At 27.3% G+C, this 17,298-nt stretch overlaps 1 protein-coding gene and 1 long non-coding RNA gene across 2 annotated transcripts in view; both read right to left on the bottom strand.

Annotated features, from left to right (window-relative positions):
• LOC107447663 (phosphatidylinositol-binding clathrin assembly protein LAP-like) overlaps positions 1 to 17,298 on the bottom strand; it is a 122,784-nt gene that overhangs the window by 27,095 nt on the left and 78,391 nt on the right. The window contains exon 11 of the transcript XR_015432411.1: positions 6,604 to 6,720. The gene's annotated coding sequence lies outside the window, so the exon portion shown is untranslated. The remainder of the gene's footprint in view (positions 1 to 6,603; positions 6,721 to 17,298) is intronic.
• Positions 11,419 to 16,580, bottom strand: LOC147812754 (uncharacterized). The gene is made up of 4 exons (XR_015432409.1): positions 15,790 to 16,580; positions 14,188 to 14,225; positions 13,485 to 13,561; positions 11,419 to 11,530 (listed from the first exon to the last, which is right to left on the bottom strand). It is a non-coding gene; the product is annotated as an uncharacterized LOC147812754 (long non-coding RNA).

Below are 17,298 nucleotides of genomic sequence, written 5' to 3'. Positions count from 1 at the left end.
TCAAAGTATAAAATGGTACAACTAGCTAATTAAATTTTACCTCTGTAGTTACGTTTTACAGATAGTAGATTGACGAACATGTGTTTTTTTTCTTCTTTTTTTTTACTACAAGTTTAACAGTTAATAATTCTTAAACTAACAATCGAATCATCTATACCTAATTCCTTAGAACATTTTGTGTACTATTCTTCACACCTTCGTAATTTTAAGTTTCTAAGTCTTATAGATGTTAGGCAACACAGTATAATTTAAGGTAAATCAACAACAAAAACATGGGGAGAAGTAGAGAAAGAATTTGCAAAAAAGGCACTTAAAATTGCAATGCCTTTTAATCAAATTGGAATTTTAGAAAAAAAACTCTGTGTTAAGTTCATATACAAATGTGGCCCTTTCAGCATGCCAAATATCAACTCAGTAGTTTAATTCTTAAGGACTGTAGAGGGGCCAGTATGGTATATTTTACAACAAGTTTAACAGTTAACAATTCTTGAACAAATAATAGAATGTTAATTTTTTTATAGCATCATAATTTCTGAACAGTCTTCTACATGCCTTAGTAATTTAACTTTCTAAGTGTTATAGTTTTTGGCAGCAAAGCAAAATGCAACACTAAGTTAAAAACACAAAATATTAGTTGGAGTAGGTGGTAGCTCTTACGATATTTTTTTTTTGTACATAGAGATGATTACCTGAATATTGATCAAACATATTTCAATGAGACACCTAAACTAAATTCTATTTGCACTTACGTAACTGGCAGCTGTGTATCTCCTGGTTGGGCAAGTGTAATAGTACAATCAGAAAGCGAGAGGGAAAATACAACATGATCATTCATTTGCCTTCACTAGAAAATAATTTTTTTTCAAGTAATGAGTCTTTAAATTTTATATTCAGTTACTTTACCGTATCCAAACATATCCATTAACAACATATCCAAATCATTATCTGATTTAATCAATTTCTTAGATGACATAAATAAATAAGATACGTCAAAATTAGACGTTAGTATAAATGAGATATTAAGACAACAGTATAAACTAAACCTTTAAAATTTGGAGAACTATAAAATTATGGCATACTTGAATTAAAATCCTTGGTCTTTGTACTGATGGGTTTGTACGAACTTCAAGCATGAAATTAGATATTATTCAAGAAAAAAGGATTATTTTATACTAGTAAAATATTGTTTAAACCAGAGGTTCCTGAACCTTTTTGTTTCGCAGATCCCTTGCCAAATTTTTCCATTTTGGATAGACTTTCCTGGTATTGATTTTTTTGTAAATTCATCAACTTAATTCTGTAATGCATTTTTGATAGCTGGTACAGTGCTAATCACAGTGAAATATTTAAATTTCTAGCTGTAGTGAAGTATATTGTGGAAAAAAACATGTTATTTTATACATTTATTAATTAAATTCAATCTAATTTAATATATAAATGGAATAAAATAATTCCAGTATATAACCAGTACTCCGCTACAAATATTATAACTTTGGAAATAAGTTTGTATACAAAACCGTAGTAGGGTATTGTCGGTCTGTTTATTACGTTTTCACGTAAAAAGTAGGCAGCAAATCTCTGTGATCTTGTGCGTAGATAAAGTTAGCAGTCTAGCTAGCTAAAGAGTTAACACAGGTTAGACTACAATTTACCACAGAAATATACTTTTTTGTGACAAAATAAAATCTTACACGCAGAGAAAATAAAAACGTACGCAGGCAGAGCTGCATGCAACTGCTAGTTTATAATAATTAAGTTTATAAATCAAAAAATAATCCTAATAACTTAAATTTTCATAAAATTTTTACTTCATAGCTACTTTTATAAATTATATAGAATGTAGATAGATATATGCTTTTATATTATAAGGTAATATAATGTAGGTAATTAAGTACTATCACTGTATGTTGATTATTCCATTCATGAAATGCCAAAATTAAAAGTCACTACCTGCCCATATGAGATCCACTATCATTGACCCCCAATTATTTTTTACTCAACATGGACCCCTTGCAGGTTGTCATCGAATCCTGGGGGTCGATATAGACCACTTTGGGAAATCACTGGTTTAAATTATTATATATTGTTCAAATTATTGTTAAGAATTTTAAGACATACAATTAAAAGAAAAATGTTTTCAATACCAATTTATCATTATGGATTTTAAGCTTAGTTACGTTTATTTTCAACATATTTTAAAAATTTACAGAAAACTAATAAAGACCGATTAAGGATTGCCACTCAAATCTGAACAAAAAAATCCCTGTTACATATTATAAACAAAATATTAAGAGGGAATACACAATCACCATGCTCATGTATGATCTATATTAGGTTAACTATACAGATTTTAATTGCAGGAAAAACTCAGAAATAAGGAACAGTTCAACAAACTACTTAAAAAAAATGCTACAGTAAATGAAATAGCGTAGCGGAATAACAGTTGCTAATCGGTCACAGGGTGATAAAATATAACACTAAAAAATTGTCAGTCAGTAGACACCAAATTGCTCTTTTCTTCTACAATGCACCCTGTGCGCGTTTTGTTATAATACTTTAAAATAAACATGGGATTATTTTTTGTATTTTGTAAAATTCCAAAAATTACTTTATTTCATACTTAATTTTTTTTAAAATTTTTAAAAATGAATTTTGTAATGTTGTTCATATTTTGAGAATGCTTAAACAGGGTTCCCACTAAATTTCAGAAAAAAAATTCCCTAGTAAATTCGAACGAAAATTGAGCCCTACGTTCATCAGAAAACTTTGATTCTTTTATTTATAATGTGAAATATTAGATTTTCTGTGTAAAAGATTATTATTAAATGAACAAAGGGAACATTTCAGTTTGACTAAAATGTGAAACTTTTACAACAAATAATTGTAATAGATGTTAGAATTATTTAACTTGAATCTCAATAACTGGTTACTGTTACTGGCAATTTTAATACTGGTTGTTTTCTAGGCATTATATAGGAATATTCCAGGTCTTTGTAAACAAATTGCCTGATAATTCCAGGTTTTCCCTGGTCTCCTTGACCCATTTGAGCACAGTTTAAAAGAAATGCCTTACATTATCAAAAGTTTTTCCAATCATATAAAATTTTTAATTCTTAAAAATGCACTACTGTTAAAGATGTTACAGTTGGCCATTGGCCGGTATCAGAAATTTCTGAATTTTAGTACATCCAACATGAAGAAGAGAGTAAGTAACAGAGGTGCTTGTGACACAAAGTAAAAGACCCTGAAAATTTTCTGTGCACAAAAGTGATATCTAGATATTAATTTATATGCCATACATGCTTCATATTTACAATATTAATTTTTTTAACTGACATTAATAATTAAATGAAATACTAATGGAAAATATCACACCTTTATAGTAATTAATTCAAGAAAAAAATTACTTCTCAGTGGAATTGCGACATTGGATTTTAAAATTGTTCAATATGAATCAAGCTATTGGATTTTAAAACTGTGGAAATACTACTTGCAATATTGAATTTTTATATTGCGCAAATACGAACCATGATGCATGTAATTTTTAGATTTTGTTAATATGAATCGCACTGCGTAGTTTTCAAATCACCTTTCACAAAAATAGATGTTTGATATAGGTCAATATGAGCCATGATATTGGGTTTCAAAAACTCATGAATAGAGGAGAAGGTGTAAAAATGGGCACAGGTGTAAATATGGGCACCCCTCCCTAGTAGCTATGGGAGGTACTGAAGACTGGCGGCAAGGACTGTAGATGGCTCCAGTTGCTAATATAAGATTGTACAGAGCAGTTGGAACCATTCTTTCAAGTAGTGTGGATGCAGCGTGAGTTATTGTGCAAATTGGTGCTCATTCTGGACTGCAAACTTTTGAGAGGTATATGAAATCGTTTTCTTTTCATGTACTTATGCTTAGTAAAAAATAATTTCACAGTGATATCCAGACAGCGGAGATCTTAAGCTATTTTTTGAAGCACACCTTTAGTCACGCACGCTTTTAGGTTACATGTGATAGTGTCCATCCTTCTTAGGTGGGGTTGGTGTAAGTATGGGCCCCATTTAAAGGGTGCCCATAATTACACCAACTTTTTTTTAGAGGAGTTTAGCACATCAGGCTCTAGTTATGCCAATTGATAAGGCAGCTGAAATACCACAATGTTCCCCGGGAACTTCAAGTGCAATTTCTCCGTTCGACATATCTCCTGTTCTCAACATTAAGAAGAGAACCACTACTCGTGGACGCAACGCAGCAAGGTTCAGCCTCATCACAGGATTACCACACAAGGATCAGTTGATCAAGACGCTTGACAAAAGTGCTCTCAAGAAGACGTCCTTGAGTTTTCCCGGGGTAAGAGACCGGCCAGGGGGCAGGGTGGGAAGATGAAAGGCCTTAAAAAAAAAAGAAAATTCGGCCCACACAACGATACGATTCATCATCAGACTCGATGACTCTCCCCTTATCTACAGCGATGATGATACCAATCTAATAAATGTCAACGGTGGGGATAAACCAGACTCAAGCGATGCAACTTGCAGTTTTTGTGATGGAAAGTTCTCTGAAGACACTCGGGAGAGGTGTGGGTGAGATGTGTTATGTGACAAATGTGGGCACTGTGCCGGAGCTGAAAGAGCCAGTTATGTTTGCGATTTCGGTAAAAAAATTTTTTTCCTGTAATAAATAAATTCTCTACCATTTTTTATCGTTTTATCCTGTTTTTAAACTATTTTTGGTGACTTTTTTGAAGAGGGCCCATATTTACACCCCATTTTTTCTGGTGCTTTTTTAAAAGATTTTTGAAAATCGTCGTTTTTGAAATGAAATAATTGATGTTAATCATTGTTTTGCCTTCTCGCATTTAGGAAACTTGTTATAGTTGTTAATGAAAGATAAAAATCTAGAAATTTTCAAATTGAAAGTAACTTTATCAAAATAACAAAAGAGGGTGCCCATATTTACACCTTTTCCTCTATGAATCTTGATATTGGACTTAAAAAAACTTGTGAATACAAATCGTGACATTAAATTTTTAGCTCATGTGAATACAAATTGCAATATTAGGTTCTGAAATCACGTGAAATAAGATTGCGATGCACGATTTTTAAATTGTGAAAATACAAATAGCATAACTTTTAAATTAGATTGAGGGGGAGGAACCCTCTCATATTAAGTTAAAGACAACTATGACTAAAATCAAACAACATTTATTACTAACTGAAATGTAACAAGATAAAAACAAAAACGTAAAATTAAGTATGAGTGTGCACAGAGCAAAGTTCAAAGCGTCTTAAATACTGAAGAAGGGTACAAGGTTGCCGATCCTGCGTATGTCATCCAGCTGATTCCCTTGGCGACTACCCACCATGCCTGGCGCCACATTACTCCCCACTGGAATTTCATAGTCGTCAGATTCTGAAACGAACTCTTCTTTCATACCGAGTAACATACGTCTTCGAGCACAGTACCATTTCTGCCAATGACTGCACAATTGCAGTCATTGGCAGAAAGCCAATGACTAGTTTGCTTTAGCAAGAATTTTAAATTGACAAAATTTAAAAAAATAATAATAAAAATTCTTAAATCACAGAAAAGTTTAAAAGATGATGTTTTTTCTCTCAATCTGAGGGAAAAATCTCTTTCTGAGGAGTCCCCCTCTAGAAATGATGTTTTTTCTTTCATTTTTTGAAAGAACACCATAATTTTTAAAGAACATGATAAAAAAATTTTATATTCAAATAAAATATTCCTGAGTGGTGATTTTGTTAAGAATTCAGATATTTGGAACAGGATGAAATTGGGTAGAGGGGACTGCATTTTAAAAATTAGATTTTTTGGAAGTGGTGCAAGTGGCAAAACATGATTTTGGAGCATCTTTGGAGCAACAAAAAAGGAATTTTGGAGCAGCGAAACAAAGATTTGGAGCATATTTAATAAAAGGAATTAAAACAATAACTTAATAACAAGAGTTTTTAATTTTGTTCATTAATAACATATCTTAATTTTTATCACTTTTTTGAAGGTCCCTGCATAAACAAATTAAGTTTCTTTTTGGTATCTTCCAATGATGTTAAATATTCTGCTATCCTCGACTTAGCCTCAGATAAGAGGATCTGTCCACTTTCTATAATCGACATGTCTTTATTATTTAACTCATCTTTAATATTTTTTTCAGCTGTGGCTAAGAGATCTTGAGAAGCCTTCAAAAGAAACTTTAAAAACATCTATATTTTAAGAAATGAGATATTTACTTTCTCAATCAATCAGTTTTTTTTTTTAACTTTAAGTCTCTCTAAAGAAAATTTTTTATTACCCAATTTTTTATTTTAAATTATCATTTCTAGGCTATTAACTACTCAGTAATTATTGCTACTTATTAAAAAATAGAAAAATAGAAGATGAACTATACGTTTCCTGAAAAAACAAAATAAGAACCAATTTTTTTTTTAAAAAGTGATATTAAGACAAGCACACATTATATTTTCTAGCAAGAAAAAAGGTTTGGAGAACAAAGGAAATGAAAAGTGAACAATTAATTCATTAATAAAAATATTTGAATTTTGAACATTCTTTTAGTTTAAGAGGAAAAAAAAACTTTCAAATACTAACTTTCTTTATAGTAAGGTAAATTTTTTTCTGAAATGCAAACAGCAGAGCCTCAGGAGTAGATTCATGATGAGATGATAATATTGACCAGACAATGTCATGCAATGCTGATACCATATACTGGAGAGAAAAATTTTACAAGTGAAACAAAGCTACATCAACATTTATAAGATTTTAAATCTAATATACAAAGCAAAACAGATATAATATAAATTACTAAATAATAAAAAAAATTGCTGTCAGTTTTGCTTGTTCCGTTTTGCATTATTTACATTTACATCATATATACGAAACAGATTCTACAATAATGTTACATACTTCAAGTTCAAGCACTCCTTAAACCTAATCTTAGAAGATAATCAAAATGTACCATTTGTCCAGTCATAAACTACTTACGGTTGTCACTTATGTTCAAAACTTGAGCGGTAACCTTCATTGGTGGAAGTTTATGAAAAAAAAATAGACGTGAAAATTATTTAATTATTTTACTTACATATGATTGCTTATTGGTATATTTTCAGAATTTAAATTATGTCAGCATATTTATAATCATTAATGAAATATCTCGGCACACCACTAAATACAGAATTTAATTAGATGATTTAAAATATTTTTATAATAAGATTGCCAGATTACAAAATATGAAAACAGAAGCTCAAATTGAGGTAAAAGCATAAATAGAGGGTTTTGTTTTATAGTGGATTCTTACTGCAGTACTGAAGTGCATTTGATTTGTTAGTTACCAAGGATGGGCCCGAAAACAGATATGCACAAGGTAATATTATACTGGATAATTTAAAGAAGTTAACAATTAATAATTTTAGAAAATTAACTTCTATTTAAGAAAAAAATAAAAAAGGAAAGAGAAAAAAAAATGAATTGCCTGTTTTGCAAAAAATTTTTGTCATGGATTTGCACATGGTAAAAATTATATAAATTAACAAAGAAGTTTTTTAGTAAATTTATTTACAATAATATACAATTAACTAAATGATTTTATATAGAATTTAATTACTTTAGTTGTTGTCCATTGTTTTTTTTTCCAAATCAATTTTGAAAGAGATTTTCTATTTGATTTTCGATTTGACTGATAATTAAGTAAGGAAATTGTATATTGCTAATTTTAATTTTTAATCTCTTATATAAAGCCAAAAATTTTTACTATTTTTTAACTCCATATTTAAAAGTGCAATATAGATTTTTTTATAGAAGATTGGATAGTTACTGTTAGCTTTGTCTATGGGGAAACTATAAAATGTTTTTGTAGTTGCTTTATTTATTGAACAATCATAGAAAAATTTGTTGAATTGTTACAGTTATTTAAATTATCCTTATTATTAAAAACAAAGTTTTTAAAGTAATAATAAACAACCTATTTCCATTCTGTTAACATACTTAAAGGTAAAGAGAATCTATTTGATATCTTTCAACAAAAACTATTGAGATCATTAAGAAAGTATTTTAGAAATTTATTAATTGATATATGGTAAATGGGTCTAAATTTTGTGCCTTTTATCATTAAATTCCTAAGTTCTCTATAATATTTAAATTACCAGTAATAATATGTTTATGTTTATCAATAAAATTTTAATCTTTTTCTTCTTCACAGTGACATTCATAATCGGATATATAACTTTTCCCAAAATTTTTGATAACATCATTATAATTAAATATAGTTCTACCAAGAGATTTATTATATTTAAAGCTTTTAATTATGTGAAATTCTTTTAATAGAAATACATTTTCAAAAATATTATGAAATTTGATCTTATTGAAAATAGGATTTTGAAAGTTAACGAAATATTAATTATCTAAATTTTTCTTTTTATTTGGGGAAATTTTACTCACTTTAGCTTTTACAAGTTCGAAACAAAGTAATGTAAATTAATAAAAGAAAAGTTAATAATAAGATCTTGAAGCTTATATACATCATTATTCTTAAGGGGGAAAATAAAATCTTTAATTGGGTTAATATTTCAGTAGGGAAACGATTATCCGGAACGGTCGGGAACATCGCCATTCCGGATAAATGATTTTCCGGTTTTCTGAATCTCTACAACAAGCCGTTTTTTTTATTGTTAAACCCAACTAAAAAAAAAAAACAAAAAAAAAAAAAAAAAAACAAATTGGAAATAATCTTAAAAATAAGAAAAAACGATGAAGTAATACACTAATGATTATTTCCAAAATGACGGTAAGGTAAACATCTTTCAAAAAAGAAAGAAAAATCATAAATTCTTATGAGGAAAAAAAAAAAAAATTTTTTTTTTTTAAATGGCGAGAAAATGTAACGAATATCGTTCCGGTTTTTTGGTTTTCCGATTTCCGGATAACGGGTACTGTACTGTATAATGTTTATTAAAATCTTTTTCCATTTTAGAAATGAAATTTATATTTAATTTGTCACTATTAAGAGAGTTTCTATTAGGTCTTGATCCCCGTTTACCTCGATTTGTACGCTTATCTTTTATATGAAAAAGTGAATAAGTTGAGGAGTTATTAAAGTTAATCTGTGTATGTTGGAAGGTATCGTTTAGCCCATACGGCAAAATTGTTTTGTATAAAAGTCTGGGTAATTTTTTTTTTGTAGTCTTAAATCTAAATCTTCTACTATATCTAAAATATTAATTTTGACACTGTTAAAATTATGTTCTCTATAATGATTCAATTCCAGATTATTGATAATTTTATTACTGTTATCAGAACGGGGTTGATTAATTCAAATATTAAGAGAGTTATTGGTTTGTCCAACATATTTCATATTATAAAAACCACAGGTTTACATATAAATAAAATTTTTACTTTTACAAAAAGAAATGGAGCTATCATTATTAAGAAGCGTATGTTTGTGGTCAATATTAGGGCAAGTTTTGCACCTTTTAACACCAAACACTTTATAAGCCAGTAAAATTTCCGACATTGAATGTCATACCTGCCAACATTGGAGAAATAAAATAGCAGAGATTTTACTAGCGACATATTTTAGGCTACAAATGAAGTTTTGATACATCACGCATAATCAAGTAACTCAAAAAGAGAAAGATATAAAATTGGAAATATTAAAAGCAGTTACTGTTAGTTGAAGTAAAAAATTTGTATATAATTCTAAATCTCAAAATAAGATTTTTTTAAAGCAATATTTATAATTACTTAAAATATAGACACTCAACATACTGCCTGGCAATAGCACCATCTGTTGAGGAATAAGAGAAGTATTTTTGCCCTCATCAATTATTTTATAGGCAAAAAGTTACTTTAAAAATTTCTTCAACAAATACGGAGAAATTTGAGAATACACAGGTAAACAGGAGATACCCAACAAGCACACGACTTTAGGGCTAGTGAAGGGACAATGTCGGCTCACCTAAAGTGCCATTACGGCGGGCTTTTCATTGCCGTATCGGTTCCGTTAATAAAGTGAAATCTGGGCCAGAATGAGGGCCAGTGCATGGCATTTCAGGCAAAGATACGGCAATCGTTAAAGGACCGGAACTAGTTTGTTGCCTCTGGATTACTTTGCCATTTTTGCCTGTTAAATACCTGAAAAAAAATTTTTTTCACAGAATAAAGAGAAAATTGCCGTAAAGGCTTTTATTGTACCTTTATGATGTCTTTTTTGCCTTTTTATCAAAAGCTGAATATGTTCACTGGCACACGTCGTTGCCTCACTTGCCGTTAAGGCACCTTAACTGTTGGCTGATTAGAAAACGTCTATGCCGTTTTCGCCCGTATCGCACCTTTATTTCAGGTGCTTAGGCGAACTTCTTTGCCTTATTTGCCGGCGCACCACCCTTAACTCACCTCAAACTCAGTTTAATAGAAAGTTTTAATGCCGTCCTTGCCGGTATCACACCTTTATATCAGATGTTTAGGCGAACTTCTTTGCCTTATTTGCTGATATACCACCCTTAACTCACCTCACACTTGGTTCAATAGAAAACTTTAATGCCATCCTTGCCGGTATCACACCTTTATGTTAGGTGTATCGGCAATTTTTTTTTTTTTTTGTCACTTACTTATTTATTAGAGTTCTCCTTAAATTTCAAAGACTTTTTACTGCATGTTGTTGATAACAATTCTTATTTAAGGAACATAAATTGTTTTCTCTTACTCTGCTGATATCAGCTATAGTAATTTATTGCATTTTAACTTTTTATATTGTAATAAAGCAATAACTGCCATTACATGCAAAAAACTTATGCTAATATAAAAAGCAAAATGTTGGAAAAAATTGCTTAATTTATGGTAAATTATCATCCAATGAATCTTCTTACATAATATAATAGATTTCTTTTTTATTTCATTTTAATCAATTTTAAATGCAATAAGTTAAAAGTAGAATCATATAAAAACATTGTGTGTTTAATTGAGTGTTCACATTTTTTTACACATTATGAGGTAAAATTAAATAAAAATTTTATTCTAAGATAAAAACATATTGCGACTTAATGTATAAGTTATTTAAGTTATGAAAAAAAATTAAAATAATTATATATATTAATGTATAAGTTATTTAAGTTATAAAAAAATGAAAATAATTATATATATTAAACCTACAATTAGCTTTTTTTGATAGAAACAAAGCCACAACCCAGTCATTATTTTTGTTTTCAATATTATTCATATTTAATATTGGATAACTTTCTTTCAATATTATTCATATTCAATATTAGATAAATAAGACACATTATAAATATTTTTAAAAATATATATATACTGGGCACCTGTAAATAACACATCAGTTTCTGTGATTTTAAATAAATAAAGCTGGAATTTTAATAAAAATAAAATGCATAAAATTTAAAATAAAACATGACCTTAAGAAAAGAATATTATTTTATTTCAATATAACAAATCAAAATACAAACAAGTACATAACTGTACAATAACTTCTTTATAAGCATTCTCCTTCACAATGAATCTAGTTTTCCTGCAAAAAAGTAACCAATTTATTTTACAACAGATTTATTAAATAATACGTACAGAAACAAAATATCTAATTAATTTTTGACGAATTTTAATTCTGGGTTAAGTTATAATATCAATTAATTCTAACTATTCAAAATACTTTTATTGATCCCAGGGAAATATTCGAAGAAAAATTCTATTCAATAATTTTCAAAAATTTTGTTTTTCTCTTATAAATATAGTACGCTATAGAATTTAATAAAGTTGCTCAAACCACCTGTTTTTTTTTATTACTTACAAGCGAGCATTGATTGTCACAAAAATAAATTTAAGCTGATTGTAACAAAAGGTAATAATAGCACAAAATGAATATTCCAGCTCGTAATTAAAAAAAAATGTGTAAAATAGCGGATTCATTTGGATGGAAAAAAATTGCAGCATCAAATATTAAAAGAACTATGAATAATATCCTATGAATTAACGAAACAACCTGGATAAAACTTCTCTTTACAGTATTATGAAACAATTAATTAGTTTATATATAGAGAGAACAATGATTGACTTTAAAAAAGTTAAAAGTGGTGACCAAACTTCATTACTTTAAACTCATCTGTTATAAACTGTTAACTTTTAAAATGCTTCCATAAGTTAGAAGACTAATTGAAGCGGTACATATCGCTTAACAATGCTTATATATTGCATTTTGTAACTACTGATCAATCTATTTAATAATTGAACATAAAAATGCATTTTAAATAAAGAATTTGATAGCAAAGCTTTAATATTTTTTAATTTAGAAAGAATACATTCTCACCAAAATAGTTTGTAGCTATTAATATGTGATGTAATGTTAATATTTAAACAAAATTTAACTTTTTTACGATTAAGAACTATGAACGAATTTTTTACTTTAAATTAATATGTGAAAATACTTTAAGTTTATATAAAATTAAATTATTTAATTAAAAGAAATTTTAACCTCAAGGAAATAAACAAACTAAAGGTTTTTAAAAATGCAAAAAATAATAATGTAAAATTTTTTAAAATAGTACGTTTAAAATCTGAAAATATGTTATTTGATTAAAATTTCTAACAATTAAAAGAATATATGATCGTTCAAAATTATACTCCATTAAGTATTAATTACTTAAAAATGATATACCAATTATTATAGAAGAAGTTATTAAGATATGCGATAAAGAGGAATGATTTTCTGAATTTGTAATGAATTTACAAACTAACTAAAGAATATAAATTTTATGCCATCAAGATAGGTTGGTTTAAACTAAACGGTTTTTTAAAATATTTAAATTTTTTTTATACATAAAAAATTTTAATTTGAAGAGAACCAGTTGAAAAAAAAAGTTTAAAACCAGTGAAATATATATATATACGTATATATATTAAACATCATAACAGTACATAGCACTTAATAACAGCTATGCAATAATTTTAAGATTTATTTTATAATAAATTTTTACTTTTAAATTTTTAATATTTAAAAATTATGAAAAGAAATTTACTTTAAGATGACATGTAAGCTATGATAAAATCAAATCATTTGACTAAAAAAGACTCTCAACAAATACAAGTAATTCTAGTATAGGCATAATTTTTAAAAAAACGAGCTGAAACTTTTTTAAAAAAGTAATAAATTTAGGCGGCTAAAAAGCTAAGAGTTTAGGAAAGTACTTTTGAAAATCAAGAACAGGTATTTTGATTAAAAAATTTCGATTTAAAAAAAAAATATTTCCTTATAAAATTTTTCCTTTAAAATCATAAAAAATTATTTATTGATAATCTGAAAATATTTTAATACAAATTACAGTCGAAGAAATTATTAAAATTGCAGTTCTACATATAGAATATAAAGTAGATTTTCTAATTTTGCTATGAACTTGTAAAATAGATTCCACAAATTATAGAATATAAAATCGGTGCTACTGAGTTAAAATGTAGTTTTATCATGTTCTTACCTTTTCTGTTGATTCTCGTTCATTCTAATTCTAGTACTCAACCATTCTATTTCATTCACATTCTCAGAATTTCTGGACTTTTCATGAAAGAAAGAAAAATAATTAGAATATGAGCGTGGAAAAAACTGTTATAAATCAACAAAATAAAAACATTAAATTAAAAAAAAAAAAACTGCTTAGAACTCATTTCTAGACAATAAGTTTATGTTTACCAGCTATCTTGTACATGCACAATGCTTATCGGAAATTATTACTAACTACTGAAGATATTTCTTATAAAATAATTACCATTGGCAAATACTATAGAATATAGTTCAAAATTGAAATGCGAAATTTAGATTATTTTTTTTAGAATTAGGTAAAATTAGATAAGTTATGATAAAATTAAATCATTTGACGAAAAAAATGTTTCCCACCTCAAAAAAAATTCTAGTATATTTAAAATTTTCAATTTTAGTCTAGCATGTGTATGGTATGTTTGTTAGTCTAGTATGTGGTCAACATTTACAAAAGTCAAAAATAAACTTGAAAATTTTTTAGGAAAGTACTTTTGCTAATCAGAAATAAGTATTTTGATTAAAAAATGTTAAGGATTCAAAAAAATATTTTCTTTAAAATTATAAACAATTATTTACTAATAATCATAAAGTATTTCAATAATTCAATAATACTAAGTTAAAATGTAGTTTTAACATGTTCTTACCTTCTTTTCTGTTGACTGCCATTTTCAGTCTCTCCAGACTTTTCATGAAAGAAAAAGAAAACAATAAGAATATAACCATAGAAAAAACAGCAAAAAATCAACAAAGTAAGAACAATGAATTGAGAAAAAAAAAACTGCTTCTAACTATTTACAATACAATATATCTGATATCTGACAATAAGTTTAATGTTTACCATCTATTTTTAATATGCTCAATGCTTATCGTAAACTAGTATTAACTACTGATGATCTTGCCTTTAAAATAATTACACTAGGCAAATGCTATAAAATATAGTTCAGAATTGAAAGGGTAAATTTAGAGGACAAGTTTATATCTAAAATAAAAAATCGAATTTAAAGTCCTAACTTATTATGCATCTTTTTCAAAAATGGGGTAAAATGTGTGTTTAGATAAATTCTGCCTAATATTTATAATAAAATTACATTATCAAATCAATCAAATATTATAAATGACAATCATTAAGAAAATAGTAATTTATAGTTCTTTTATAACATGACGTAGTATTAAAGTGAAAAATTTTCTTTTTTAAATTTTGTTCTCTAATTCAAATTTAGAAAAGGAATAAGATATGAAAGGGAAAAAAATCCGGCATAACAGACATAGAAGTCTATTTAAATTATAGATACTAAAATAGTCCAATATATTACTTTTGTCCGGGTTACCCTTAATTTTAGAAATAAAATTCCTTGCCTCTTCCATTATAATTTCAAAAAATATTTAGATTAATTTTTTGCACTACATAGTAATCATCAGAAATATATATATATATATTCAACAGTCAATTAAAATCACTTTTTTTTTACGGAAAATATGTCAAGCATAATGCTTTTTTAAAAATAAAATTTCAATAGGTGAAAGTTCAACAGGAAGAGATTTAAAATAAACAACCCTATAAATCTTAAGATAGAGAATGAATTAAGAAAAAGATAAATAGTAAAATTTGCACAAGAACTGGAAAAAGAGCTAGAAACAGAAAACTTAATTCTATGAAGAAAGAAAAAATATTATGCTGCAAATATTTCTATACTTAAAAAGAACTTTGAATTTATTTCCACAAAAAATATTCTTATTTTAAATAATTTTAAAAAATGCAAATATGTTGCAGTAGATTTCTTTTATGGGATAATAAAGTATATGTTTATCTTAATTACTTTTAACCTCATTGGCTACATAGTGTTAACGTGAATTTTAGAGTGAATTATATTTCACGTTTATTGCAAGATTTTTTTCATGTTTTGGCCGAAAATTACATCGTTCCTGACAGTTCCAGCATTTCTGTTTACTTAAAATCAAATTTCCTGTCCCTTTTGTACACAAAGATATGGGCCAAAACAATTTTTTTTACCATTCATTATAAATGTAACGTTCGTTATAAATATAAAGTTTTTCAAAAATATGAAAAAAATTTTAAAAGACATTTTAAGAAAATGCTTTTGCAGATTAAATTATGCGTTATTTATTTAAAAAATTTAAAAATGTTTTAAAAAACATACTTCAATAACAGTAAAGTTATTTCCTAATATTATTAAAAATTTAATCCTAAATTTTACCCTTAATATAAAGATTTGAGATGTTCTTACCTTTTATCTTGACCTTTCTTCCAAAAGATTTTTTCTTCCAAAAGATTTTTCTTACAGTATTTCCATCCGTGCAAAAAAAAAATTAAATAAATAACATTAATAAAAAGCAATTACAAAGCAACAAAAGCAAACTTAGAAAGAGTTTTCCCAGTTAATTTATTCTGAAAAATTAAGAGCTGAAAGCAAGTGTGAGACGAGTTTTAGATTGTTAAACGTTTCTAATTTAAAAAACTCTTATCAAAAAATTATTAAATTTAAATTATACGATAAACTAATAAAAAATTAGAAAATGTTAATACCATTTCTTTTTTTTTTTTTAGTGGTCGGAAACATATTTGAAGAAAACCCTTTAGGTCTGATCAGAAGTTTTATTTGAAACAAAAGGTGAAACGCGCTGTCAATACATGGTCCTGGCAAAAAATGACTACCGATTTTTTTAATAAATTAAATAAGGTAATTAAACTAAGTAAGTAAATTAATTTAAATAATTATTAAATTAAAAACTTTTTAAAAAAATAAAGAAGCATTTGATTTAAATAGCTATAGAAAATCATTTTTCTATTGTTAGGATTAATGGAACTTATAATTCATTTTAAAACTAAAATGGTAACTTACACTATATTGGTTTTTAAGGGAAGAAAATAAAACAAGGATTTAAGGGAAACAATTACGCGGATAGGTGATCGGAAACGGGGGAATATAACGATTAAAAAATATAATTACTAAAAACTAAATAAAGAAAATAAAAACAAATTATTTGTGAAAAATTAATAAATAATAGTGTACTGGAAATATACCATGAGCTAAAGAATAAAAGTTTACTTACTTGTCCTTCTTAGGCTGTTGAGTATCGCATTCCTGCAATAAAACAGAAAGGAGACCTCTTTTGAAGTTGACCATTTCCATTATTTATCCCCTTTTTTTTCCAAATTTTTTGGCGACCATTGAATCTTTTGGCGTCTGGGGTAAGTGGACCACCTGGTTGAAGAGATTATTTCTTAGAATCGGGGAAGGGGGTTTAAAGTGCTTAGCGTTCGCTTTCCCCTCTCTTTTTCCCTTAACTTGAAGGATTGGAAACAAGGTCACTTAAATGATTCTTTTTAAAAATACGTGTCCTGTGATTTCAGACAGTAAGATGTCCTCAAATTAAGATCAATATTTATTTTTAAATTATTAAAAACAATTTCTGGTGATATAAAGGAAAAATAAATTAAATAACAAAAACATTTAGTTAATTACCAACGATAAATGAACTCTCGAAATTAAATAATTGCATTATGTCAAAACTTATTTGTATGCTTTTTTTTTCAGAAAAACTTTTATACTTCTACACTTGGAAATAATGCTTACATGAATGTTTTGACTTCCTGTGCAGAAAAATAAAATCCTGTTTCTCTATAAGATTAATATGTATTATTAATAAATATTATTAACTCTTTCTGTTAAGGAATTGTTCCATGCGAAAATTAAAAAAAGAAAAACAGGGAGTCTCTGACTCCCCCCGTTTCC

The sequence above is a fragment of the Parasteatoda tepidariorum genome, chromosome 3, assembly GCF_982258835.1.
Source record: "Parasteatoda tepidariorum strain Cologne lab strain chromosome 3, Ptep-v5.0, whole genome shotgun sequence".
Classification (NCBI taxonomy): domain Eukaryota; kingdom Metazoa; phylum Arthropoda; class Arachnida; order Araneae; family Theridiidae; genus Parasteatoda; species Parasteatoda tepidariorum.
The sequence above is the reverse complement of the archived record's forward strand: the minus strand, read 5'-3'. Positions and strand labels throughout refer to the sequence as shown.